General features: G+C 53.3%; 1 long non-coding RNA gene across 1 annotated transcript; it reads right to left on the bottom strand.

Annotated features, from left to right (window-relative positions):
• Positions 1–713: 713 nt before the first annotated feature.
• Positions 714–24,622, bottom strand: LOC136296500 (uncharacterized). The gene is made up of 3 exons (XR_010722952.1): positions 22,142–24,622; positions 2,721–2,818; positions 714–1,490 (listed from the first exon to the last, which is right to left on the bottom strand). It is a non-coding gene; the product is annotated as an uncharacterized lncRNA (long non-coding RNA).
• Positions 24,623–25,544: the final 922 nt, after the last annotated feature.

Raw genomic sequence — 25,544 nt, 5'->3', positions numbered from 1 at the left:
CGGCATCCTCGGGCCCGGCAGGAACACGCCGTGCTCTCCGCAGCAGGAAAAGTTCCTGTGGGAGCCGGGCTGTCTGTGACAGAGCCGGGGAGCGGGGTTCTCCCCTGCGCTCGCCAAACGTGCCTGCTCCGCTCCGCTCCCCGGCCCGGCAGCCCCGCAGCTGCTGCCGCCGCCTCCGGCACGGACGGGAGGCCCCGGCGGTCAGCCGCGGGGGACGGCACCCCCGTGCCCACGGGCTCTGCGCCCTGCAGAGTGCGGTCAGTGGGCGATGTAGCCAGCCAGGGGCTCCCGGGAGAGCGGCACGGCTCCTTTCCCGGCCGCCGTGTCCAAGGAAGGCGCGGGAGAGCCCTGAGCCAAGGCGGGTCCCAAGGGACACTGCGGGACCTCACAGCGCGGGGTGCGAGGAGCACTTTGACACCCACCAGGGCTCTGCCTCAGCCTTCTGGGAGTTGCAAAAGCCCGACTTGGTGTGAAGCCAGGTGGTTTCAGCTGCGTGTTACTCTCGATAGCACAGCTGGCCGTGCTCGCTGCCGCGGAACCGTCAGGAACCGTCACGAACCGTCACGAGTCAGAAGTCGAGATTTAATATTGCAAATATGTGCATCCATCGCTGCTTAATTGCATTGATTTAGGCTGCCATGGGCTCTGCCTGGATAAAGCACTGGGAAAACACAGCGAGAGCTGTTGTCTCTGTGCCCTCCCTCCGGCACGACCCTGGAGCGCTGCCGGGCACGTGAGAGCTGCGGGAATGACGCTGGCATCGCTCAGCGAAACTCGCCCCAGGACTATTCAAATGAAAGCCATTCCCCTCTTTGAGCAGAGATGTTTGCCAGCACCCAGTGCAGCAGTGGGAGGAACGCGTAGGTGGAAACTATTTGGAAGTGGCAAAATTTGTGGACATTAATAAGAGACTTTAGCCCACTTTGATAGTGTGTTTAATAAAACACGCCGGCTCCCCGGTGACATCCTGCCCTGCCGAGCCCCCGCAGCTCACGCTGTTTAACCAGTTCCCCCCCGGCTCTTGCACCATCTCGTGAGAAAGATCCCCGGGCGTGCACACCCCGGGGCTGCACAGGCCTCGGCTCTGTCTGCACACGGAATCAGGGACTCATGGAATGGGCCGGCTTGGAAGGGACCTAAAAGTCATCCAATTCCACCCCTGCCATGGGTAGGGACACCTTCCACCTGAGCGGGGTGCTCCAAGCCCTGTCCAACCTGGCCTTGGACACTTGCAAGGATGGGAGTCCACAACCCAAGAGCCATTTCAGAGGTGACATCCTGGCTGCTGCAGGTGGGGCAGGGGACAGCGAGGGGTGACAGCAGGGTTTGGAGAGGCAGGCAGGATGAGGAATCACTTCTCCTCCCGCTGCTGGCGCTGTCTGGTGGATGCTCTGCACAATGGGATGTGATCACATCCCTCCTCCTGCCTCACATCAAACACTGAGTCAGCGCTGGAGCCCCATCAGATGTCTCTGCCTCGGCTTTCAGATCTGGGAAGCAGAGAGGATGGTGCTCTGTGAGTATGCAAAGCAAGGAAAGCAGGGTGCCTTCAGATCTGCCACTTGGAAAATACCACGTTATTTATTTTCCACTGGCACCCACGCCCCCCCGGCAGGAATCAACACCGCCGGGGCTCCCAGTCTGGGGAGATGTTGTTCTTTCGGGGGATGCAGGTAACAACAGCTACGGGGCCCAACTGCATCACGTCTGAGTCAAATATTAACACAGAGAATATTCTGAACTCGCTAATTGAGTCAAAAAAAAAATTACACACCCACTCCTAAAAATAATAATAAAATAAAGCTGGGACAGGCGGAAGAAGAGCCCAGGAGTGTGTTTCTCCTGCAGTTCATGTGAGGACATGAGTGAGTTAAACCTTGACCTCTCAACTCGAGGCTCTGGGACAAGGTCTGCGTGACCTCCCTGCTCATGGGGTGGGGGCACCCCAGGGCTGGGTCAGGGGGAGTTGGTTCAGGCTGCAGATGCCATCAGCACAGGGGTGAGCAGGGGCTGCTCCTCAGGGCACGGGGCACAGGTGAGGGTGTGGCAGGCCAGGGTGGGGAGCTGGGGGCTGCAGTGCTGCCTGGGCGGTGCTGGAGTCACCGCCCCTGAAAGCCTTCAAGAGCTGTCTGGATGGGGCACGTGGTTATGGGGCGATGGAGGGACTGGATGATCTTGGAGATCTCTTCCAACCTTGCTGGTTCTGTGATTCCATGTGATTCCGGGAAGGGGCACAGCGGGAACACAATGGACTTTACCAGGATGCCACCAGCTGCTGTGGCTGGAGCCAAGGGAGGACCAGCCCATGTGCTGCCCGTGGCCTTCCTTGACTCAGTCTGGTCTTTGTGTGATCCTGTGGGATCAGGCACCTGCTTGGAGGGGATGTCCCTTGGCTGGCTGAGGGCTGCAGTCGTCTGGATGGACTGGGGCAGCTTAAGGTGGGTGGGTGGCTGTGTTGGGAGGGGAAAAGGGATCCCTGGCACTCCAACTCATCGGGAGTTAATGAATATTTGGGCCCTTGGAGCAAATGGGATGCAAAGAGAATGAAGGCAGAAGGGGAAGTGCAGGTGCAGGAGGCCAGACAAGCCATACACACGACATTGTTTCCTCGTCAGGCAGACTGAAAAAAACCCTTGGCCAGGAATATCATTGAGCTCTGGGGCAGTCTGGAGCAGCCGTGGGAGAATGCAACCCGTCATTTTCTAAATAAGAAGCCAAACCTCTGAATCCAGATCCACCTCCTCCCAAAGTCCCGGGCTGATCCCATGTGCATCACGAGCCAGATGTGGCTTGGGCATTACTCCTGCTGCAAATTCAGCTGCAATAAGCACAAACAGGAATTAAACGGAATAGGAAATATTCACGGTGGATTTCTGCCTAATCAAGATTGCACACAGTTCTGCTGACTGTGTTCCTCCAGCATGGAGCAGGACCCTCCTGCATCACTCCTGGACCCCCCTGTGCCACACAGAGCCCTGATTCCAGCCCCCAAAACACCACCTGGAGGGGAACGTTTAGGTTTAGGTAAAACACAGCCCACCAGGACAGAGAGAGAGGCAGAGGCCACCCAGGGCATCCCTACCAGGAGTAGCATTTGACAGGAATGTCTCTCATAGTGCCCTTCCCTCTGTATCAGCAGGGATCAGGCTGAGAAGTCCTGGAGCAAACCACAACTGAGGGTGTTGCTGTCTTCCCCAAATACTTTCTCTAATGAGGTTTTTAAATAGTTTTGCCCCGCCTACACCGGCAGCCAGAGCACTTTCATCTCCAGGTGAATGGGAACCGAGGTGGGACTCAGCTGTCTGCCGGGAGGATCATTTCCATACTGCAGCGGGGCACAGCAGGGAAGAGCTCCGGCTCCTCTGGGAGCTGAACCCGGCGCAAATATTTCCCCTGGTGCACCAAGATGCAAAGAGCTCTCGGGCGGTGTGGGCTGGCAGCACGGGGGGGCCTTTGGGTTCCACCCGGGCCGATGAGAACGGCCCCGAGCCCGCAGGTACCCGCTGGAAAATGAGGTTTGTGAGCAGCCCTCAATTTGTTACAACCTGCTCCGAGTAACCGCACACCTCTCGCTCTTAGGTGGCAAAGATCACGTCTGTCCCAGAGGCTTTGGGGTGGGTGTGGAAGTGCTTGCCACAGAAACGCATCTCGCCCCCTTCTCCTCCCCTGCGCTGCTGCTGCCGGCGGAGCGGCGCTGACGTCGCCGGGGAGGCGAGCGCTCGCCCACCCGCACCAGCCGAGGAGCCCAGACTCCAGAATTCTGGAATCACTGAGCCTGGAAAGACCTCCCAGCCCAGCCAGTCCCAGCTGTGCCCGAGCCACACCTTGTCCCCAGCCCAGAGCACTGAGTGCCACTCCAAGTGTTCCTTGGGCACCTCCAGGGATGGGGATCCAAACCTCCCGGGGCAGTTCCAAGGCCTGAGCACCCTTTTCATGGGGAAATTCTTCCTGAATTGACACCATTCCCTCTCCTCCTGTTCCCTGGGAGCAGAGCCCGACCCCCCTGGCTGTCCCCTCCTGGCAGGGACTTGTGCAGAGCCACAAGGTCCCCCCCCGAGCCTCCTTTTCTCCAGGCTGGTCTCATTCCTCTGCAGGGGTTTCTCCCACAGGGATCAGGAAATCATGGGATATCCCGAGCTGGAATGGGCCACAAGGGTCATCAAGTCCAGCTCCTGGCCCTGCACAGGACACGCCAACCACCACATCACAGTGGGCCCCGTGCTGGCCTCACACTCAGGGCTGGCTGGGCTCTGAGAGGTCAGGCAGGGCTCTGAGCTCTTCTGAGGGAAAAGGAATCGTGTCATCCCCAAATATTCACACGGGCTATACTGCAGTAGTCTGAGGAAACAGGGCCACACAAGCTCGTTACAGCTGTCCCTTCTGATTTTATAAACTGCACGTCCCTATCATGGAAATAAGGGCCAGCCCTGGAGAGCTGTGAACATCTGCAGCTGCTGCCCAGATGTGGCTGCCCGGAGCCTGAGCAGAGGTTTCAGGGGAAAACCCCCGTCTGCCTCGCACAATACGCCAAAACAGAGGACAGAGGTTTCGCTTGGTAACCCTCGACCGAGGAGGCACTCGGTGCCTTTGATCTCCAGATAGAAAAAATGATCTTTTGATTTCAGATTATGAAAATGAGGAACCATCTGCTAAGAAACAGCTCCGGACCCACGTTTTATTGAGGCCAGATGGTGTCCAGGGTTCCTACGTATGAATTCAATTAGCTGCTTGTGTCTGCGTCAGTGAGTCTGGATCCACCCAGTCATGTTTTTGGAACAAATATTGTAATATTCCCATGGATCCTCCAGACAGTGGGAGGTGTTTCCTTCACTGTGAAGGTTTTGGGAAGTGGTGACTTTGTCTCGTTTTCATCGTTTTCATCCCTGCTCTGCATTTCTAGTCCCTTGGTTCTCAGGGCTCAGGGTTTCCCCTGGATCTCTGAGCCAGCCGTGCTGAGTGAAGCCATCCTTGATTCCAGTTTGCCCATCAGGGCTGAGGTTTCAGCCCCTGGGAACCTCTCCCATCCACCTCCCCTGCACTGGGACTGAGTTTCCGCATTATTTGGAATATAACCCATCTCCAACATCAGCCAGACCTGCTCCAGTGTCCCTTCCACATTGCTTACCAGGGCTTTACTCAGGGTTTAGCCCAGCCGAGAGCAAGGTCCCCATTGCCAGCACCTTGCACCCTGGAGGGGCGGCACAATGGGAGGCCTTTCAGAGGATTCCAATTTCCCTCACTATGGTGTTGGAAGGGGGAAAATCCTGCTGTGGGCATGGGCTGGGCGGCAGCCTCAGGAGCAGCAGGTTGTGATTTGGGGGCTGGAAGAGCCTCACTGCAGCCCACACCTTCCTCTGCATCCTGGGAACTCACCTGCCTTGAAAAATGGTCCTGAGCAGGAAGTATCCCTGGCAAAGGGATGGAATTTGTTGTTTTCCCTTGACTTTTTGGGGAGGGATGGATGGGGCTGTCAAGCTCGGTTTCAGTTTACAGACACAGGCTCTGGGCACAGGGTCTGCCACCGCCCTGGCATCTCTTGTTTCAGGGTTCCTCTCCCATGAGGGCTCCCAAACCATGGGAAAACCCATGGTTTTCCATCACTGGGAGTGCTGGGAGGTCCATCCTCTCTCTGCCTGCCTTTCCTGCCATGGAATCACGCTCTGTCCAGGCAGGCTGCTGTGCCTGGGAATCCCCAGGGCACCTTTCTGGGCTGGCTCTGCTCCTCACCCTGCACGGCTGTGATTACAGCCCCATTACCAAATTAGAGGATTATGAGCATAATAATGCACAGAGAAACTACTAATTTCCAACGATTTCTCCTTTTAAAAAGAAAATCCGAGCCCTTTAGCAGATGGGGTTTGCAAAGAGCTCTCCAAAGGAGCAGCCATGAGGGAAGAGCGGAGGGATGGGAAAATGGAGCAGGTTCTCATTAGGGTGCAAGGTGTGTGATAATTACTTGAGGAAGCGCAGGGAAGGCAGGGCTGGGCTCACCCTGGATCCCACAGCCACTGCAGGCTCCTCATCTGCGGCTGCTGCAGGCCTGGAACATGATTTCACAGCTCTGCCCAACCCAAGCATCCCTCACTCCTTCCTTCCCAGGAATTCTCAGGAATCCATACCTGATCCCACACGCCACTTGGGGTTTTCCCTCCTGGTGGTGCTGAACTGCTCAGTAGAGCTGTTATTGCTCCAAACCCAGGATTTTAGGCAGCTGGTTCAAGTTTGACGCCCCCCGGCACGGATTAGTCAGCTTTACACCGTACTCATCACTCCGCTCATTCAGCCTCCATTGACAATCTCACCCCCACCAGATGTCCTGGTTTTCCAGCCTCACAGTCTGTGTTATTCCAAGGACCCACCAAAGCTCCTTGGATCTGCTGGCAGGTCCTTTGGGATTCCCTGACAGCAGCAGGCAGCAGCTTTAGGGCTCCCAATCCTCGATGCAGAACCTTCCAGAAACCCTGAATCCACCCACCCGTCCCCATCTCCATCACACATTCCCAGCGTCACCCCTTGCAAACCACTTTGAGGAAGGTTAAGAGTTGGCTGGTTGAAGCCAAGGTTGTGACTAATATTTTTTGGGGAAAGTACTTGATGTCAAAACAAGTGAGAAGTGAAGCGGAGACATGTGGTACAGAGATGTGGGAAGGGATGGAGGGGCTTTCTGGTGCCAAATTTCCCTGTTCCCTGAAGGGAGAACCCAAGCTGCCTTATTTCTTAATGCAGAATGAGACAGAGAAGGAAACCAGAGAAGGAAAACTTCCTTCTTTACTTCTTTTAGATCCTTGCCTTTCTAGAAAGCTGCTGAATCACCCCCCACTATGAGACAGAGTCATGGAAAAGGGTCCCCTGGTCATGACAGTGGCCACAGGACAAGTCCCTGCTGGGTTCCAGAGCTGCTGGAGCCCCTCAGTGCCACCCCTGGCCCCTGCCCAGCTCAGGCTGGAGCTGCCAGAACCCCCAGCAGTCCCTTTTCCTCACGGCTCCTTCCCACTGCCACAGGCTGCAGCTTTCATGTTTTCCAAGCCTTTTTCCAGCCACAGCAAGGTGCGCAGGCATGCAAACACCTGGAGAAACAGTCGGTGGGGTCCAGCCCCAGGGACAGCCAACAAATCCTGACGAGACAGCCGGAGTCAGGTGCTCCACACGGAAACGTGTGGGCTCCACCACTTTGGAAGGGAAATAAAACTAATTCTTTTTAGTCATTTAGGGCAGGCAAAGGACTCAGCCCTCAACACTGCTTTGCTTCCAGGAGTTATTCAAACCCTTTGGAGCCAACATATATTTGCTTATTAACGAAGTGCCTATGCTGGCCGAGCCTCCTGCCGAGCCCTCTGCGCCCCGGTGCCTGCGGAGGCTCAGCTGCAGAGCTCATTTCCTATTTCCACCCCCCAAAAAAATCCCAGTTTAGCGGCGGCTAAGGTGCGCAGCGCAGGTGTGGGAGGGTGATTCACCCACAGGTTATCTGCGTCCTGTGGCTCCCGGTGCTTCCCCGGCACGGGCAATTCCAAGCACACCCAAATAAAGTCCCAAATCAGCCCTGTCTGGCCTCACCCTCTTTCTCAGCAGAGGGTTTGGACAGCTTCCATGGCTCTTTTTCTCTTCCTCCCAGAGGAAGTTGGCCTCACAAGCAGCTCCCTGTGAAGGCTGAGCCAGAAGGTGGGACCTGGCCTGCTGTCCCTCTCTCCCGACCTTTCCTGGTGGGAATAACAACCTCCGAGTCTCTCCTACGCCCTAGATGGGCTTTCCTCTTCCCCACACACAGCCCACCCTTCCCAGAGCGGCCCAAGGACCCTCATTACCCCTTCTCTGCTCTGGGCTGGACTGGAGAGCCCCAGGTGAGCTGAGGGGCTGATTCCTGACCCCGCTGATAAATGAACGAAGCAGCCAGAACTGCACGTGGAAATGAAACATCTCACCACGTTCTCCTTGCAGCTGGACCTGTTGCGATAGCACAAGGGGGGATGGTTTTAAACTTAAAAGAGGAAAGATTCAGATTGGATATCAGGAAGAAATTCCTTCCTGTGAGGGTGGGCAGACCCTGGCACAGGGTGCCCAGAGAAGCTGTGGCTGCCCCTGGATCCCTGGAAGTGTCCAAGGGCAGCTTGGATGGGGCTTGGAGCAACTTGGGCTGGTGGAAGGTGTCCCTGCCCATGGCAGGGAGGGCAATGGGATGGTTTTTAAGGTCCCTCCCAACCCAAACCATTCCATGACTCTATAAACAGCTGGCTGGAGCCCGTCAACTTTGGCTCCTCTTTACAAGCTCATCGGAAACACTAAAATAGCCTGATTTTGGTTTGCCATCCCTCGGGAACGGTGGTATTGTTCCCAGCCAGCAGCCAGGAGCTGTCAGGATGCCCAGACCATGACATGACTGGCTGAATGCCCCTGACAACCCCAGCTTTGCTGGAAATGACGGGGCTGGGCTGGACATCCGGGTGCTGTGGCTTTGCCAGGCTCCAGCCCTCTCGGTGCTAACGTGCAGCAAGAGGCACTTCCTGGGGACAGACGGGATAAAAACTGAGTGTTATCCCTGCCAGCTCACCAGATCATTGCAGATAACCTCCAGGGACAGGGACCTCGGGAACAGCCCACCTGAGCAGAGGCTGCTCCATTAATCACTTTGGCTGCCCCCAAACTGAGCGAGGTTGGAGGCTCCCTCCTCCATCCGAGACGCCGTGTCACACTGTGACTGGATCCTGTGCTGAAATGCAGCTGCCGGAATTATGGAGGTGGAAGACCTTTATTTAGCCCAATCTTCCATCATGAAACCTCCTCCAGACTTCCAGCAACCCCCTCCCAGAGCACTGAGTAACAGGACCAGCGCAGCTGCCTGCCGTGACCTCCCCCGAGCCGCCGAGCCTTGTGTATTTTGGATACCAAACTATTTCCAGCAGAAAGTAACTTCCTCAGAAAGTTAGTGGGAGATCTTGGGGGTGATTTTTGTGATGGGATTTAAAAATACAGATAAATTCTATTTATGTTTGCAAAGAAAACTCTGAGACCTCCTTTAGCCATAAAACACTTCGGGAGCCCGAGCTGCCCTGGGGCTGTCGCCTCTCCCCGGCCAGGGTTGTCGTTTGAGGCATCACTTAGCAACCCTTATGAGCAAGACTTTGTGCCGTGCTGGGGTCACCACACCCACCGCCACATCACACATCCACACAGCCAGCTTTCCAGAAAAACGAAATTAAAAAATCAACAGCACCAAAAAAAAAAAAAATCAACTCTTTTGGTGGCTTTTCCCCACTACTCAAACGTTACTGATTTGGGGTGGAAATTCCCTGGCAGGAGCTTCTGTTTCCATTCTGTGTCTTGTTGGGAAACATGGTGGGAAAGGTTTTGGGAGATGAGCTGGGAGTGCCAGAGCTGCAGCCTCCCTCTGGAGTCCCTCAGACTCCTCCGAGGTGCCCCCAGCACTCTGGGCACTGACCATCAGTGCTCCCTGATCTCCTGCACGGGGATGCTCCCAGGAGGAGCAGGAGCAGTTCTGTGCAGAGCTGGGTGCACATGCACCCCACACCCCACACACACAGACACCCCAGCCAGAGCTCACAGGTGGAAGAAGCCAGAGCCTCCATCTTCAGGGAGGAGAGCATGGACACACATGGACCTGGCACTCCCACAGCAGGAATCTCCCCCAGCTCCCAGCCAAGGACAGGATGCAGTGGCCAAAGGAAGGCCTGACCTCCATCACACCCTCCCAGCAAAACCAGCCGTTTGGGGAACTCCTCCCAGCTGGCTTTAATCACACAGAGCTTTCCCTGAGGGACACTGAGAGCTACCATGGAGCCACGGTGATGGCACCAGGGCTGGCAGGACCTGAGAGACACCTCACACCCCATGGGACACTGATGATCCACCACTGTCCTCTCTTGCTTCTTTCCAGTTGCAAGACACGGAAAACCCCTGGAGGGTGACATGGCCGTGGCCCGAGGGCAGCTGAGCAGGACAGCAGTGACTCAGGGCAGGGGGTTCCAGGTCAGCCTGGTCACAGGGTCCCACCAGGCCCCCTGGCCCCAGGGCAAGTGGGATGGGGAAGGCACTGGATCAGTCAGGTGGGCACAGGAGCACTGCTGGGCCGGCTTCCAGCTGGGGTTTGGGAACCAGTGCTCGTTCTCGTGTCTCTCACGAGGGTGTGTGGTGTGCCTGTGCTGATATCACACAGATCTGTCTGTCTGCATGCTCCCCTCCCTCAGCATCCAAACCAGAAAATTGTTCTCTGCTTTTCTTACCAGGCACTATAATTCAATTGCCGTATTTTACCTCCATGCAGTTTCTGTACTCTGGGACTCTTTAGGATGAAAAGCCCTGTGGAAGTTTGAAACTGTCTCTGAGTGCCATTGAAACTACCCCGAAATAATATAACCCCTTCGGTTCTGGAACCTCAGCACGAGGCAGGATTTAATCTTTACCTGTCCGTGGCCAAGCACGTTCCTGTGCTCACCAAGGTGTCTGAGCACCTGCCCTGAAGTGACGCCGTGCCAGGGTTCTGCTGTGGGGCTCATGACTGGTGGGTTTCACTGCTTGGGTAAAGTAAGGAAAGAAGTGAAATACTGAAACGAATAGAAGTAAACCCACAGCTTTGTTAGAACTGCACTACCCCCCCCCCCCCCCCCCATCAAAAAAGGGTTTCTGATTTCTGCAGCCTGGCTGGCAACGCCTCATCACTTCAATGCCACATTATGGCCCATGACACCCAGAAAACCACAGCAGTACAAATCTGTGCCGTTCCCTGCCTCCCTTCCCCAAGGCAAAGAATTAGGAATGGTGAAAACAAAATCATGGGACTGAAATAATAAGAATTTAAAAAAAAAAAAAAAAAAGAAGGAATCACAAGACCAGTGGTTTGGAGCTGGGTGGAGCAGGGAGGGAGCCCACAGCCAAACAGGGACCTCTGCTCAGGGTCCCACCACCTGGACACACCACCCAGAACCTTCTCAGCTGGGATTTCTCCTTCCTTTCTGCCTCTTCCCAGCTCCTCAAGTCTGCACCTGAAAGAAGCCAAACTGATTCACTGAATTTTATCCTTTTTTTCCCCTATAAGGAAACATTTTTTTCTCTCTCATGAACATTTTAAACCTTGCACATTTTGGGGATGAAAGCTCCTCTGTGTGTCTCCAGCTAAAGAGGGACTTTGACTTCCCACCTGCCACTCTGGGACTGATGCAAGCAGGAGCACGAGCAAGCTGACTCCCATTTCCTGGGAGACAGATCAGCCAGATTTAGGAAAAACTGAGCAGTTTCCTGTGCCAGGACCCATGGCAGATGCTGGGGGAACGGCAGGGATGGAGCTCAGAGCCTGTGCTCGTTGCCAGGGATGCAGCACAGGCTGTGCTGAGCTCTCCTGGGGACCCCTTTGGGCTCTGCACCCAAATACCTGAGCCGGGAGGACAGGTGATGAGCACACCTGGAAGTTCAGCCCACGGCTGTGGAGGGACCCTGTGTGTCAGAGAAGCTTGGCCAGGTGCGTTGTGCCCTTCCCACCACGGCGGCAGGCAGGGGGAGGGACAGGGTGACCTCTGCAGCCCTCGGCAGGAGGTGAGGCCACCTCTGTGCTCTCCACGTGTGCGGGACCCCAGCACCTCACAGTGGTGGCTGCCCGGGCATTCTACATTCCTGCATCAGGAAAATCCTGGGACCTTCAGGAGAGAGAAGCGACCTTCATGAGCTGGAGGGTTTGATGGTGAGATAAGCACCCTGCAAGTGCCCTCTCACTTGGCATGCCTGTGGAGACCGACTATTCGCACCTAATTCCTCTCCTCCCGTGACTCCTCATCCACCCATCCCAAGGGCCTTTTTCCCAAACTTCAGCCCAAGGCCACTGAGCATTCTTTGGCTCCAGCACAGTACGGTTCATCACTTCAGTTATTTTGCTAAACCCCTCGAGCTGTTACTCCCCAACAAAACCATCCCAAAGAACCCCAAACATGCAGAAGGCCACCTGCACATCCCCAGAGCGCCCGAGCCTCTGGAGGTGCCAGGACTCTTCGCTCCCGTTGGCAAATCCAGCTCTGCAGTAACACACATCGCCTGACTCCTGGTCTTGTGCCCCGATCACAAGACGATCTTTCCCTCTGCAAGAGCACCGGGAGCGGGGGATGAAACATCCCTTGTGTTGCCCAACACCTCCCCCACGGACGTGCTCCGCTCAGACCTTGGGACGTGGCCGGCAGCCAGCACCCGGCACAGCAAGGACACAATTCCCGGGCAGCTCCGAGGGTTTCCACTCCCACCCTGGTAATCCCCGATTTGCACAGCACGGATTTGGGACTGAGGTGAACCTCAGGCAGGCCAGTCTGCATCACGAGCAATATCAGCTTTGGCCATGGGAATCTTGTTTTAGGGGGAAAAAAACCTCCGAGATAACATCCTGGAAATTAATCACAACTTTCTGTATTCCCTCTTTTTCTTCTCCCGAGGCCAGGGAGGCCCCGCTGCATTCTTGACAAATACAAATGCAATAAAGCAAACTCATTTACAGGAGCCTACAGTAAGGATTCAATATCAAGACAAATTTTACTCAATGGAGCGTCTTTATAAACTGAAATCCTGCGAATTCATCTTTTCAGGATATCCCCATTTCCCACTTTACCCCAGAAGCCGCTTGGAAATCTGGATCAGAACTGAGTGGGGACTTAACCTGCAAACTGCAGCAGACTAGTCAGCCCCGGGTCCTGGGGTACTGAGGCCAAACTGGAGCCAAACTGGAGAGAACTGGGGACAACTGGGGACAACTGGGGAGCCTAGCCCTGCTGTCCCTCCTCCGTGGATGCCATTGCTGGCACTGCACAGCAGCACAAGCTCTGCATGGACCAGAGATGCTCAGGGTTTTCAGGTGCCACAGACAGACCTGCTCCCGCTTTGGTTCTGACTCCTAAACTGTCCCAAGATAAAGTAATGATCTATAGATGAAGCAGTGATCTAGAGAGCAGAAGCAAAGCCAAGGACTGTGCTGGTGGTGCTGATGCTTGGGCTCAGGTACTTGCCGCGCCTGTATTTACACACTTTGGGGAGTCATTCCCTGCCTTGCAGAACTGCTTTCGTGCAGTGTTAATATTTCTTGAGCATCCCGGAGCTTTACTCCACATTCTTTCTCATCAGTGAAGTGACTTTTTCTTTCTGCAATTAACAATGGCCCTCTCCAGAAGCAGATAATTTGAAAACACAAATGTTTTATTGATCACATTTTTACTGATCCAAACTGGACTGTCTCCTGAGGAGACAGACACCACAGCTTTGCGTTACCCTGCTTGGCTTGACCCATTTCCCCCTCTCTTTTTCCAATGGAATCAAATCCTGTAAGTAACCTTTAAGGCTTCCTTAGGCTTTATTTTGTTCCTATTAACCTTCTGCTTCTCTGGATAATTCTGCAGCCAAGAGTAGGTGTGACTCCCACGGCACAAGTCTCGCTGTGCTGTTGACTCATGTGCTGTGCTCAGCCAGCTCCTGGGATGGGAGGCTTATGCAACGTAGCGAGGTCTCCCGGAGCATATGCTGCTCCTGGAGCTGTGAGATCCCGGCGTGTTCTCCTGCTGGATGTGCCCGTGGGACTCACACGCTGCCAACCAGCCCTGCCTGTGCCCCCAGCACGCACACGGGGCCCCCACGCAGCCCCGGGGAGGGGATTTGGGCATTCTCACCTCCAGAGAGAAAAGTCAGATATGGGTGCAGAGAGGCTGCTGGACTCTGGGCAGGGCTGGTTGTGCAGCTGCTGCCCGCCCTGGGCTCTGGGAGCTCCCAGCGAGGAGCCCTCCCCGGGTTTTTAAAGGGCACTCAGTTCTAAACAGAGATTATATAAAGTGAACTTAACAGACGGTCAGATTTGGCCTGGCATGTTGGGAGGGTTCTCACACAGATCGGGTTTTTTTTAGGAGGGAAACTAGCAAGACATGTGGTGAAAAACACCCTATAGCTTGTAACTCCTGTCTCTGAGATCCAGCCATCTGTTCCCATGAACTTCAAGTGAGAAGCAGCCACCATTTTGAAGGCAGACACTTTAAGAAGTGAGAGGATGCAGCCCTGGATTCCTCGGGCAGAAAGCGGCTCCGACGCCTGTCTGAAAGGGCACTGCACAAACTGCAAACCTCTCTGGGCAAGATCATCCTCCCAGCACGGCTGAGCAAAGGCTGAGCTAATAGCTGTAAAATTAATAGAACCACAGGATGGTTTGGGCTGGAAAAGACCTTAAAGCTCATTTCATTTTCCATCCCTGTGCCATGGGCAGGGACACCTTCCACTATCCCAGACTGCTCCAAGCCCCGTCCAGCCTGGCCTTGAAACACTTCCAGGGATGAGGCAGCCACAGCTTCTCTGAGAAACCTGTGCCACCACCCTCACAAGAAAAAATTTCTTCCTAATATCTAATTTAATCTCCCCTCTTTTAGTTCAAAGCCATTCCCTCTTGTCCTAGCACCACCTGCCTGTGTAAGTTCCTGATGCTCTGGCCCCCCACGCAGCAGGGAGTGAGCTGGGGCTGATGTGAGGAGCACAAACCCCTGAGTGGGAAGCCAGGACAGGCAGCAGGCAGGGGACCCTGGCAGGCAGCTGGGGCTGAGCGAGCCAGAGCTGCTCAGGTCGGAGCAACTCCTGCTTTCCCCTGCGTGACTCGCTGCTACCCAGCCCATAAACTCGCCAGATTCATAACCACAAAAATAAAACCTCCTTAAAAGCCTTGCTAGGGAAAGGACAAACCCATCTCCTGCTGTGCAGCCCGCTGGGTTCTGAAGCCAGGATTTCCCAGAGCGAGCTGAAAACCCCAGGTTTGGGGCGAGGTGTCAGCACGTCACCCGCAGCCTTTGCTGGAACTCCTGCTGGAAGGCGGCTGAAACATTAACCTGGGCTCGCCGTGGCACCTTTCCCAACAGGAGATGGGAGCCAGCAGCTGCTGATATGGAAAGCAACTGTTGGAGCTGCCGAGCACTGACACATGCGATCGCACGGAGCCACCGGCTCCTGCAAACGTGCTGCAGGAAATGACTAAACATTGAGTGCTTGTTATTGAGCAGGATTCCTGGAGACACGTAGGTGGTGGTGTGGACAGCGTGGTATGTGCATGAAAGTGCAATTTAGGTCAATGATTCTTTGAAAGGACCGTTCTCCCTTTTTTCTGCCCCCTTTCTCCCTTCAGGGACGTTTGGGATTCAAAGATTAACTTTTCCAGCTCTTGTTTCCAAACAGTTCCCGTCGGCTCTAAATAAAATGAAAAAGGGGGAAAAGACAGTAAAAATTGCCCTGGTTTAATATTGAAATCTCACTGCAATTTTTTTCTCATTTTAGCTGGTTTTAATGGTAAAACAGGATTCCAAAGAAGCTTTAGAGGGAACAGTGCGTGTTCAGACAAAACTAATCCTATTTCACAAGGTGTCTGAGTCTCACTTTTTAACAGGTGAGCCCAAAATGAGAGCCAGCCCTGGAGGGACTGGACAGAGTTGGGCTGTGGGAAGTGTCAGCACAGCTCCAGCTCACGCTGGGGCGTGCCAGGGCTGTGATCCACCTTTTCCATGGACCCTCCAGTGCCCAGCGGTTCCTGAAGCATCTCCAACAACGTGAGGTGTTGCCTGCCAGCACCCAGAGACCTCATCAGGAAACACAAACCTTCTCCAAAAGCCGCTAAAAGCTGCACAAATCCGTCCTTATATCACTGACCATCTTTGCATTATTGCCCAGAAAACCAGACTCCCGCAGGCTCCCTGCCCTCCTTGCAGACACACAGACCCAGGGGGATGAGGCTGCCGTGGAGGAGCACTGCAGGGCTCAGCAGGGTGTTCACCTGCTCTGGGAGCAGAGTCACAGGGACCCTGAAGGACCCTGACACTGTTTGCAGTGGGAATCAGAGGAATCCCAACCTGGAATCGGTGGGATGTCTGCAGTGGGGCTGGGGGAAGGGAGCTGGGTGTGCTGCAGGATGCAGGCAGCACTATAGAAAAGGTCTCCTTGCTAAAAAGAAATAAATTATTGATGGAAATGCAATTTCCTGCAGCGAGAAACTCCAAAGACCCTTTCCAAAGAGGAATGAGACCTGGAAGAATACCAGTGTTCTCAGGCCACCTAATCTTTTTTTTTTTTTTTTTTCACCCAAGAACCAGCTAAACAAAATCCTAAGGAAAGCTCATTTGTATCCATTTAATTATTTAATCAATAGCTCTGCTTTCAAAGCTCCTCCTCACCCTCACTCCAGCAAAGCTGGTGTCCCAGAGATCCTTAGATATTCAGAGGAGAGCAAAGAATTTTAGTGGGCAACTGCTACAGGAGTTAAATTTCAATAAAATTCAATTCAGAAGGCATTAAATTAAAGAGACAGAGCAAGAGGGAACAAGAGCTGGAAGCCTCACCAAGGCTCGTTTGGGTACAAAAGGTGGCTTTGAGGAGGGTGAGCACAACTCTGGGGTGGCCAGGTTATCCCAGTGTCCCTCCAAAAGCCTCAAGGTTCGTGCAGCTGCCAAGTGGGCAGCGAGCAGGGCCGGCAGGAGGGTGCTCAAGGGATTGTCTCCTGGCCAGGACATCACCTCCAGCAGCCTTGTGCCCCAGGCATGAACCCGTCCCCTCCTGACCCAGCAGATCCCAACACCAGTTGAGTCATCCTGACATTTAACGGCGCCACTGGCCGCCTGCTGCTGCTGCTGTTCTTCAACCAGGAGAGCGACCACAACAAACCAGAACTCCAGATAATTTTAAAAAAGCTTTTTCCTTGCTTTTGCCAGTCTCTTCTCCAAGTGTTTCCCGCACACATTTGGAGTGAGGGAGTGGCTGTGGCTGACTCTGAAGTGCTGCTAATGGTGGCCAGGCACTGCTTCTCTACCAGTGAACATTTTCTAGGAAAAAATTTTTCAAATCATTGGAAAACCTCTGTTGAGCTGTGTCTCTGGAGGCTCCCATCAGCCTTGGTTAGAGGGTCTACAAGGGAGCTGGAGAGCGACCTTGGACAGTGGCCTGGAGTGACAGGACAAGGAGGAATGGCCTTAAGCTGACTGAGGGCAGGGTTTGATGGGATATGGGGACAAATAATCTTGGCTGTGAGGGTGGTGAGGCCCTGGCACAGGTTGCTCAGAGGAGCTGTGGGTGCCCCATCTCAGGAAGTGTGCAAGGTCAGGAGGTGGGACGAGATGAGCTTGAAAATGAAACCATTCTGTAATTCATTTCCAACCCAAAGCATTCTATAATTCTTTGGAGTTGGGATGGGTCAGACCCGTGGCAAAGGGATTGCACAAGCCACAGTTTCAGTGGAACTTTCTTGTGGCGATGGGCTGCAGAGACACGTTGGGTGTGCATCTCACAGGAGAGTCAAAGGGCATTAAAAATCCCAAAGTGAAATGCAAAAGGGCTCAAAATGACCCCTTTGATGACGCAAAACACTACACAGAACTGCCACTAGTTTTTTCACATTTCCTTCCCCACCTTTCCCCTGCTCCAGTTTTGGTTTGCTCCTGATTCCCACTGCTGCTGAGATTGAGACCAGACAGTGGCAACACCAACCTCCCATCAGCAAGCTTTTCCTTGGCCAATTTTCCAGCCTTAACTGCCTCCCAAGGCCATTTGTTCTGAGGTATAAAGCCTTTTTCTTCACTGGGAATTGATCTGGCAATGCTTTCGGGACTGCTGCCAGGGGAAGAGTGTCCCTATTGCTCCTTCATTACCATCACAGCCACGGGGACCTCTGCTGCCTGTCTCAGGATCTTGGCTGCAGTTCCTGAGCCTGAACAATCTTTCCAAATGCAGGGAATTCCCTTTGGATAAAGGGACAGGGACTGTCACAGGAAAGCTTGGACTGTCATTCCTCAGACATATTCCTTCATGTCCTTGCAGGGAGCTGCCAACACGGCTGGAGCCAGCCGGCACCTCCGGGCTGGCTCCATCAGGCTCCAACCCAGTCCAGGGTACAAACATCAATGAAAACCTCAGTGCAGATGCAGAAATCACTGTGAGGCAAAATCAAAATATAGGAGATCTTTAGTTTTTTTTTCTCTTAACCCACTTAGAGGTCTCACACAGAAAAAAAAAAGGGAAAAAAGAAGCATTACTGGAGAGAAAAATGATGTGCAAATACTGAGCATCATTAAAACAGGATCAACACATACACATGTGGTAGGAGAAGGAGCTCCAGTATTCCTACTCCTCTTAGGGCAGGGAGAAGCTGCGGTGATCCTGCAGAGTTCCTGCCCCTGGCAGCTCCTGTCCTGGTTTCTGGATCAGAGGAGCAGCATCCTTCTCTCATCTGCTCTGTCACCACCTGACCTTTCCCAATCCCCTCTCGTATCTCATCTGTTGCTGCCATATACTTTTCTCTCCAGACACTCTAGAGCAGTTATTACTCACAGATGTAATTGCTTAGTGCTCCCTCAAGTCACAAACACAAGACATCAGAAGACATCTAAGAACAGTTCCTCCAAGGCCCTGCAGTAGGGAGACAGATGCATTTTCCCAGGAGAACTTCAGGCAAACATAGCTATGATGTTTAAGCCATGAAGACGTCTCAATTCCTTATTTTAAACAGGGATGACTTTGCATCAACAATAACATTGCCCTTTAGCTAAAGACATCGAGTTTGGGTTTTACAGAATCATTTAGATTGGAAAAGACCTCCAAGATCACGGATCCCAAACCTTTAACCCTTGGCTTGGGAGCAGGGATGGTGTGGTGAGGAGCTCACGTGCCTCCTGATAACCACGCTTGACCACATGACTGAGCAGCACACATCCCACGCTTCCCATGGCCGCTCCTTGCTCCACACAGTGATCTCTGCTTTCATCTCCCAAACATAACATGGGTGGGATTTGTTTACACTGGGTGGAAGGACGAGCCAGAGCCAAGCCGGCGACCGCAAGTGTTAGAAACTGGCAGAAAGGGCAGCAGCTGTTATGATGCAAAAGTACATATTTGCCTGAAGACTCTGGCTAGGAAACCATCAGAGAAATCCAGACTGATTCATGCCCTGCGCCCTCCCCAGATGACTTCCGAGAGTCACGCCAGGCCTGCTGCCACAGCTGGAGCCGTGGTGGCCGCTCCAGGCCAGCTGCTGCCACCTGAGACACCAGGCTGGGACAACCCAGCTGCCTCCCCCGCCAGTGCAACACATCAGATAGATTTCTCTTTAATCAGAGTTCTGAAGGAAGATATTAAATGATGGTTCAACTGCAGCATCAACAGCTGAATCACAAGGGCTGAGCAAGCAACCAGTGCCAGACAGTCCTGGTGCCTGGGGAGCCCCAGGGGAGCAGGTGAAACCAGGCAGGAATGCTCAAGGCTCCAGCACCTGCACTGCCAAATCCACCCAGCCACAGTCCCATGGCAGGGCCAGGAGAGAAATGCCCGTGGACTCCCTGTTTGCTACTGGGGGTAAAACACTCCAAGCCTCATTTGTGTGACTTGATGCAGAACAAACCTCTCCTCATTCAAGGGACAAAAGTCGGGGAAGTGAGAGAACATGCTCTTCAAGACACGAAATCTTGGAAGTGTGGACTGAAGTTTGAGCTTATCAGAAGAAGACTACATAAGTCAATTTGCAATCTCTAAGCACCCCTCCCTCAGCCAGAGCTTCCAATTCACCCTCTTGAGGATAAGATAGAGAAATACTTCTCTGGGGGTTTTCTGAGGTTTCTACATTTGCATGAGATATTAAATGAACAAAGTATGCTGCCTGAAGAAACTTTCACTATCATATGTCCTGGTTTTGGCTGGCATGGAGTTAACTTCTTTCCCAGTAGCTGATACAGGGCTGTGCTTTGGATTTAGGATAAGAGCAATGCTGATAACACTCTGATAGTTCAGTTGTTGCTGAGCAGTGTTTACATTAAGTCAAGGACTTGTTCAGCTTCTCATCCCAAAATAACTTCCTCTAAAAAAGTTCATAAATATGACAGTTATCACATATTGCTGAGGTGGCTCAAATTTCCCAAGACTGGCAATTGTGGTTGCCACATCTCAACTCTCAGTGGAAGAGTTTTCCCCCATTAGCCATAAATCCCAGTACTCCATTGCTAGCAGCAACACTTTTGGGTTCTTCTCCAAATTCTATGCAGCAATATTCTCAGACTAAGTGCCAGTCCCAGATAAATCAGTACCAATCATTGATACCTTCCTCCATTTCCCAATGACTTGACTCATGCCCACCAGTCAGGACAGGAATTCTCAGATGAAAAGGCCAATCCGTCAGGCTTTGGGATTTTGGGCTGCCCGTCCTGGGATGGGACAGGCTTTTCCCTGCCAGGTGACACAGCTGCAGATCACGGCCTGCATGGTCAGACCTCAGCTCCTGGGAGGAGAAACACCTTCACAGGCTGAACAGTGACTGCTTACTGCAAAAGGGGGAAAATGGGCAGCTCTGCAGAGAAACAGCAGCAAACCCTCCCTGAATGACCTCAGAAATGAATGAAGACTCCTCGGGAATATGTGGTTTGAGTAAAACCTGCTCCAGGGTGACTTGCTCTGTTCTGCTGGTGACACAATGACCTGCAGAGCTCTCTGTGTGACAGCAGCAGGGTGAGCAACACCACGCTGGAGCCACAGTTGGATATTATTGCCTGTATGGTATTCCCAAGATATCCTCCTTCCCTTTGGGTCATGAACAGAGTTTGAGGGAACTAGCTGCTATTTTTCTGGGGGGTTGCAGCCTATTTTGCCCTCCCAGTGCTTATAACAAGACCTCTATTCACAATAATGCCAAGAACTCCCTTACCCAGCCCAGAGCAAATGCCTGAGCACATTGCAAACCAGACCACAGGCAACAAAACCATCCAAAGCCTCCAGCACAGCCCTTGAAGTGGGATAGGACAGGGCCAAACACCAGCCCATGGGCACAGGAAGGCCTTGGCAGCTGCTCTGCCCTCCCTGGTTTGCCCCTACAGCTCACAGAGACCAGGGACCCCCGTGCATGGGGCATCATCTCACCCACGGGAGGGCTGCACTGGTGACAGAGGCCCTCGAGCCCAGAGGGGCTGAAAAGCTCTGCTCCTGTGCTTGGCTGTTTGAAGGGAGCCCTGGCACAATGCCCTGGTGCCCTCCAGCCAGAGGAGCTCTGTGCCCCACTGCTGCCCACATTCCCTGGCAGGAATGCCCCACTGCTCAAAGCAGCTGCCGGGGATTCCACACACTGAGGGCGCTACGTGCCTGTTCCCACCCAGCCACATCCCTCTGGGTGATTCCCTATGGAATACAGGGGAATTACAGAATCCAATGCATAATGAAGAAATGCAAGATGTTTCCCCTGCTTTTGTCTCCCTCCTCCTTTCCAGCCTTGCATCATCTTTTTCCTCCTCTCCTGCATTAACTTCAAACTCCCTCCCTCGCCCTGAGAAGAGCCCCGCAGCAATGCAATGTCTCTGGGCTCTGCAGCTTGGGGAGTTTACTGCCCACACTGGATTTATGCTGTGTTTGTTTATTTAATGGCTCTGTTAGGAAACTCAGAGTGGGATCTGGGCTCGGGGTACACATGGACCTCAGCAAGACCTGCCACAAGTGCCTGGGAAATCTCTGGCCTCCAAACCAGTGCAGCCATGGGCAGGGACACCTTCCACTACCCCAGGGTGCTCCAAGCCCTGTCTGAGCTTCCCTTGGACACTTCCAGGGATGGCAGCAGCCACAGCTGCCCTGGGCCAGCTGTGCTAGGGTCTTACCAGTCCCTGAATAAAGATTTTCCTCCTCAGAGTTTCTTCCTAACACCTACTCTAAAATATCAAGGATGCTGGTCCCACATCTCCAGCCTCTGTAACCAGTCCACAGTTTGCCACATCCAACTCACAGGCTTTGCTAGCACTGACAGCCCTGCTCCTCCACTTTCTGTCCCTTATGCCACAACAAACCGTCTGGACACTTCAGGAAGCATTGAGGACACTTCTCTTAGTTTCATATAAACAGAAACTTCTGTTCTGGGACTCTCTGGCTGGGTTAGCTTTGCTTTACACGACACAGAGCAGCACACCCAACACAGAAAATGACAGAACCTGGTCCACAAACAAGAAAATTCAACATGAAACAAGGTCTCCATCAACCTTCCCTGCTCTGGATTCAGGTGATGGCCAGGCAGGCACAAGAAAAGGTTTCTCCTCTGGCCAGCAGCCAGCACTGAAGAAAAGCCAAACCCGAGCACCCGGCTCCTGCGGCACTTGTACCAGTTCTGCTCCCACCTCCGAGGCCCAAGACTTACTTTGATGCTATTCTGAAATCTCCTTCTCCCAGCTCCAAAGCAAGACTTGAAATTATTAGAGGTAGTAATGCCTCTCAGGGCAGAATGCAAATTTAAAACACTTGTCCCAAATAACAGGAGGTAGTAATTAGGCTCCAGCACTCCAAAGCAGCATCCCTCAGCTACACCCTTTCCTGACTGCTCCGCTGATGTAGGACATGTGCCAGGCCATGCCAACCCAGCTTGCATAAATTGTTTATCTGTATATAAAATCAGCTCCCCGCTTTTAGTTTTCCCTCTTCACTCTGTGCTCTGGTCTATGAGCTTTGCTCCCTGCTTGTTTAAACTTTTTCCTTCTTGTTGCTGTCCCTTACCCTGGTCCCACTCTTTTTTTGTTGTTGTTTTATCTGCTCAAGGTGCCTGCTTCCTTAAATAGCTCTCTCTCTCTCTCTCTGTCTTATTCCTTCCTCCCTTTCCATATCATCTTCTCTTTCTCACAGTTAAGCAGAGTCTCCTTCCTCTTCCCCAGGCTTTCCTGCAAGGCCATTTGCATTCTTTCTCAATCACATCAAACAGGAGATTTCAATTTAGCAGCAATCAGGAAAACACCTCAGACATCCGCACGGCATCAAAGCCTCCTGCCACCTCCGTTCCCCAAATCCCACTGAACTCTGGCTCCGCGAAGCAGGAGCTCAGGCTTCACATGGCACCGAGGTGACAGAGTGTGCGAGGCGCTGCCACCGCGCCACTCCCAAAGCCACCCCTCTGCTCCGGAGGACGGGATCCTGGCTGACCAAAACCACATCCTCCCGTGCATCTCTTCAGGCCAGCTCTGCTGCTCCTGTGAGGCAAGAAAAATGAAGTGAATGATGCTGACTGCCACAGGGTGAGGGCTGAGCTTAGGGCTCCGAGGGATCGGATGCCCGAGGCAAAATAACCGGGACACGGCCACCTTGCCCCGCTACTGCCCGTGCCCTCGGGGAGGAGCAGGAAGCTAAAGAGGACAAGTCTTTACGTGGCCTTTAGGAATTAGATCTGTTCATTCTAATCTGATTAAAATTCCTTACAAATACACTCTAAAGTTAGCTCCAGAATCAGGGAATGGTCGTGGATCTCCTCAACCACAGGATTTGTGTTTAAGAAATTCTGTTGTTATGGTAAATCTATGAAGAATGTGTCTAGCTTGGTTAGCTCTGCCACCAGAGCCTCTGGTCCACTGCTCATCCCGGCTACCAGGTTAAAGATGGGCTGAGACTGAAATTCCAAGGAAAATAAGGCAACCTACAAACAGATGTTTTCAAAAAGGCCAATGGAAGTAAAATGAGTACGAGTTTTCACATCACTTTTTCACTCTCAAATTGTTTAAGGTAGAATTTGTAGGGAAAAACATCTCCAGCCCCTCTAAATGACTCTCAGCCAAAGGTTCATGTGCTGAGAAAGAAGAGGGGAAGGGAAACAGCCTGGTGCCAATTACACCAAGCCGAGGCTCCAGGACTTTTTCTTCAGAGCAACCAGAAAATTCATTGGAGTGATGCATCAACTGCCAGAATATTTTTAAAGTTTTCTAATTCATCTCGAAGTTTATTTGCTCTGAGTATTGAGACACTCGTCTGCACTTTGGGTCCTTTTGCAGCCACCAGGACAGCTCGGAAACTGCTTTGTTTTAAACTGGCAGCCAGAGCCCTTGAGACATCCCGCACCAGGCATGGGGGCTCTGGATATGCCGTGAGCCTCGCAAAGTCGGGGCAGTGCTACAGCAGAGGTGGGAACATCCCCGTGCCAAGGACATGCCATCACTGCCCATCCTGGGAGCGATGAGCTGTGTCAGCCCTGTCCTGTGCTGGACCATTCCCAAAAAGAGACGGGAGGGTGTGGGGACAGGGCTGGTTGCACCCCGGAGCGAGGTGGGGGGACATGGAGCAGCGCTCCGGTCTCAGCTGCAGCTGCAGAGAGAGTTCTGAGGGAGGCTTGTTCCCACAGCCCCGCTGCATCCCGACTCCGGGAGCAGCAACCTCCTCCCAGCCAGCCCAGGGCTGATTTCACATCCTCCAGCCCGGCGTCCCTTCCCGAAGCTGCGGCAACTGCTGGCACGCAGTTACCACAGCGCTGCTTGCCGACGTCTGGCCGCCCCGCTGCCCAATCCCTCCTCGTGGCTCCGCGTCTGGAGCGGTCTGGAAAGCCCCGCGGCCGGAGGAAGGTGTTCGCCGTGCCCGCTCCCCGAACCGGGGCCAACCCCAGCGCACGGGAGCGGGGCGAGCATCCCCGGCAGGAAACACAGCGCACAACGCGCTCTATTTTAATCCCGTCAAGGGTCTTCTCGGGAGCGAGGCAGAGCCCGGCTGTGCAGAGTTAAGAATGAATCCCTATTTTTAGCCTGTCCTGGGTGAGGTAAGTGCGCGTGAGTCAGACGCCGGCGTGGGATGTTGCATAAGCCGGGCCTGCGCCGCAGCTCCCGGCGCACGGGGGTGAGAGGAGGAGGATGGAGGGGAGCCTTCCCTCGCCGCTTCCTGGCATTGTCATTTCAAGACAGACCCTTCACGGTATTTAAATGCAGGGTTCTTTCTTCCCTCCCCACCCTCCCCGAAAAATTTAATTAGAAACAGCAGTAGGCTGGTTATGTAATGTGATTAATTGCAGCATTAGAGTGAAAAAATATAGGGCATACAGGTCTTAAAGATTCACATGCAAAGTCATGTGTGGGAGTGAGAGAGGCAAGGGTGAAACGCAAGACTTATCTGTTTGATTAGGTGCTTTTCTCGGGGCAGTGATTTATTCCCTGAGTAATTTCATTGGAGGTATCTGCAGATAGCTAAAGCAAAAAAAAAAAAAAAAAAAAAAAAAAAAAGAGCAAATAAACATCCAGGAGACAACGGGGCAAAAGTGCTTTCACAGCACCTCTAAAGGTTAGTGCTGTACCTGGGAGCAGGATGTTCCCTCAGCTGCAGACCTGCCCCTTAAAGCACTCACTCACACCAATAAAAAGGAGGTTTTCCCCTGAGTCATGACGAAGGAGCTGCAGACACATGCAGACACTGCAGCTAAACTTTCACTATGCTGGAACTTTATTCCAGGGAACATGTGGAGCTTCAGATGAATTCTCTTCCCCCTGCCTTTTGTGAGCCCCTCGGCAGGGGAGCCCTAGATTCCAGGCTGGCACTCCCTCCCACCGGTGACCTCCAAGCACCCGATGCTGAGGGCGCAGCGCTGGAAACGCTGCTGTGCTGGCCACGGCTGTTGATTAAATCCAGCCTAGTTCAATAACGGCAAGGAGTCACCAGCGTGTTTGATTGCTCGAGTGTCCTACATGTGCACGGCTCCGCCGCAGAGCAGCGGCTGTCGGGGGCTCAGTGAGCTCCTCTCCGCAAAGCCGAGCTCGGTGAGGCTGAGCCCGCTCTGCCACCACTGAGGAGGCATCGCTGGCTGG

The sequence above is a fragment of the Chamaea fasciata genome, unplaced genomic scaffold (genome assembly GCF_029207755.1).
Source record: "Chamaea fasciata isolate MVZ Bird 193981 ecotype frontalis unplaced genomic scaffold, bChaFas1.0.hap1 SCAF_13, whole genome shotgun sequence".
Taxonomy (NCBI): domain Eukaryota; kingdom Metazoa; phylum Chordata; class Aves; order Passeriformes; family Sylviidae; genus Chamaea; species Chamaea fasciata.
Note: the sequence above shows the minus strand (reverse complement) of the source record. Positions and strands in the feature narration are given on the sequence as shown.